Source organism: Orycteropus afer, unplaced genomic scaffold (genome assembly GCF_000298275.1).
Source record: "Orycteropus afer afer isolate SDZICR_OR568_19922 unplaced genomic scaffold, OryAfe1.0 scaffold00328, whole genome shotgun sequence".
Lineage (NCBI taxonomy): Eukaryota > Metazoa > Chordata > Mammalia > Tubulidentata > Orycteropodidae > Orycteropus > Orycteropus afer.
The window spans coordinates 146120-149841 of record NW_006921915.1 but is presented as its reverse complement, the minus strand read 5'-3'; positions in this window follow the sequence as shown (position 1 = coordinate 149841).

The following is a 3722-nucleotide window of genomic DNA, read 5'->3' as shown; positions in this document are numbered from 1 at the left end:
TGTGGTAGAAATAAGGGAAGACGTTACAGACCCAGAACACATCCCTGAGGAAGAAGCAGCACTGGAACTCTCTGATAATTAATTCAAAAGAATTATATTTAGGTATCTTCAAAGGATTGAGAGATAGACCAAAGAAAACACAGAAAAAAACCTTAAAAGAATTTTGGAAGAAAATACAAAAAATAAAATGACAGAATAGATGAAAAATTAGAAATGATTCTAAATCTATAGATAGAAATCCAGAAGATTAATATTAAATTGTAAGAAATAGATAACACATCAGAAGGGCAAAGAGGTAGAATTGATACAATAGAAGACAGAATTAATGAGATTGAAGACAAATACCTGAATACTTCTTTGGAAAAAGATCAGTCAGAAAAAAAAAATCAAACCAAAATGAAGAAAGCCTAAGGTTCATGTGGGATACCATCAAAAGAAATAATCTACGTGTCATTGGAATACCAGAACAGGAAGAGAAAACTAAAACCATTGAGAAAATAGTCCAATATTTTCTGGAAGAGAACTTTCCTGGTATGATGAAAGAGGAGAACATATTCATTCAGGAAGTTGGATGAACCTCAAACAGGCTAGACTCCAAAAGAAAATCATTGAGACATATCATCATCAAACTCACCAAAACCAAGACAAAAACAGAATCCTGAGAGCAGCATGGAAAAAACAAAAAGTTAAATACATAGGACAGCCAGTAAGAATAAGCTCTGATTTCTCAGCAGAAACCATGCAAGCAAGAAGACAATGGGATAGTATATATAAAACTCTGAAAGAAAAAATTTCAACCAAGAATTATACACTCAGCAACATCATTCCTCAAATATGATGGTGAAATTAGGAGATTTCCAGACAAGCAGAAACTAAGGGAATTTGTTAAAACCAGACCAAACTTACAAGAGATGCTAAAGGGAGTACTTTGAACAGAGAACCAAAAATAGCTAATAACAACCAACCATTAATACACAAGATGACATATCCCAGACTATGGACATATCCAAAGTAAAATGAACTTACAAGACTATAAACTGGGTACCAGAGACATCAACTGGCAAGTGAGGACAACTACAAATTAAAAGAGGGAAAACACTGTAGTTACAGGACTTAAATGGTGATGACATTAAGAGACTTGCAAGACAGGATGGACTGTTCTAAACTCAGGGAGAAAATTATAAATCATAGGGTAACATCAAAGAAAAATGATAGACCTTCATATCACAATAAAATAGAGGACAAGCACAAATACTCAGCAAATACTAAAAGAACAAGAACAAAGGAAATGATAACAGGATTCATAAACATGATAAGCTCAGCAAAGAAAATAATATGGAACAAAGAAACCAGGGACACCATGGAAAAACACATACCAAAATGACAACAACCAAATCATACTTGTCAATAATTACAATGAATGTTAATGGAATAAATGCATCAATCAAGAGACGGAGAGTTGCAGATTGGATGAGAAAACAAAACCCATCAATATGCTACCTACAAGAGACACACCTTAGAGATAAAGACAAAAACAGACTAAAAATCAAATGTTGGAAAAAGATATATCAAGGAAATTGAAATTGTAAGAGAGAAGGAGTGGCAATATTAATTTATGATCAAATTGACTTTAAGATAAAAACCACCACACAAGACAAAGAAAGACATTATATAATGATTAAAGGACCAATTGATCATGAAGACAAAACCATAATAAATATCTATGGACCCAATGGAAGGGCCCCAAAATACATAAATCAGACTTTAAAAGAGTTGAAAAGCCAAAAAGATGACTCCACAGTCAGAGTAGGAAACTTTAATACACAATTTTCTTTGAAAGATAGAACAACTGGAAAGAAACTCAATATAAGATTCAGAAAAGCTAAATAATACACTCCACCAACTGGGTCTTATAGACATCTGCAGAGGATTTCACCCAATAGCAGCACAATATACATTCTTCTCCAGTGCGCATGGAACATTTTCTATGATAGACCATATGTTAGTCCATAAAGCAAGCCTTAATAAATTTAAAAACATTGAAATACTGCAAAACATCTTCTCAGATATTAATGCTACCAAATTAGAAATCAACAATAGGAAGATCAACTGAAAGAATAAACACATGAAACCTGAACAATACCCTCCTAGAGAAAGACTGGGTAAGAGAATAAATCAAATTGAAATTCAAAAATTCCTTGAATCAAGTGAGAATGAAAACACAACCTACCAAAATCTTTGGGACACAACAAAAGCAGTGATTAGAGGCCAATTTATAGCAATACATGTACACATTAGATAAGAAGAAAGAGCAAAAATCAACACTTTAAACCAACATCTCTAACAATTAGAAAAAAAAAAAAAAAAAAAAAACAGCAAGAAAAGCCCTCAGTCACCAGAAGAAAGGAAATAATCAAGATTCAAGCAGAAATCAATGAAACAGAAAATAGAAGCACAATAGAAAAAATCAACAGGACCAGAAGTTGGTTTTTGAAAACATCAGTAAAATTGACAAACTACTGGCAAATTTAACAAAGGAAAAGAGGAACAGGATACAAATAATACTAATAAGAAATGAAATGGGTGACATCACAACAGAACCAACTGAAATAAAAAGGATAATATCAGGATACTTTGTAGATCTCTACTCCAACAAATTAGAAAATCTGGAGGAAATGGGCAGATTTCTAGAAACACACCATTTACCTAAACTAAAACAGACTGATGTGGAAAAGTTGAATAGGGCCATTACAAAAGAAGAAATTGAAGAGGTCATCAAAAAATTACCAACTGAAAAAAGTCCTGGCCCAGAAAGTTTCACTGGAGAATTCTAAAAGACACTCAGAGAATTGATAATAATCCTACTCAAACTATTCCAAAAGATAGAAAAGAATGGAATCCCCCCTTACTCATTTTATGAAGCAAGCATAACCTTGATACCAAAACCAGGCAGACATCACTCAAAAGGAAAATTACAGACCAATATCACTCATGAATATAGATGCAAAAATCTTCAACAAAATCCTAGCCAATAGAGTGCAACTACATATCAAGAAAATCATTCATCATGACCAAGTGAGGTTCATATCACATATGCAAGGATGGTTCCACATTAGAAAAACAAGCAATGTCATCCACCACATAAATAAAACAAAGGAGAAGAACCACATGATCCTATCAATTGATGCAGAAAAGGCATTTTATAAAATCCAATACCCATTCCTGATCAAAACTCTCAGCAAAATAGGAATAGAAGGGACATTACTCAACATAATAAAATATGTCTATGCAAAACCAACAGCCAACATAATTCCCAATGGAGAAAGACTGAAACCATTCCTCTTGCGAACAGGAACCAGACAAGGATGCCTGCTATCACCACTTCTATTCAACATTGTACTGGAAGTCCTAGCTAGGGCCATGAGGCTAGAAAGGGAAATCAAAGGCATCCAAATTGGTAAGGAAGAAGTCAAACTATCCCTATTTGCAGGTGAGATGATCGTATACCTAGAAAACTCAAGAGACTCAGTAAAAATCTACTGGAACTAATTGAGAGTTTTAGCATGGTGGAAGATATAAGATCAACATCCAAAAATCAGTTGGATTCCTCTACACCAGCAAAGAGATTGCTGAAGAAGGAATAAGGAATTCAATAACATTTTCAATAGCTACCAAAAATTAAAATACTTGGGAATAAATCTTACCAGGGACACAAAAGACCT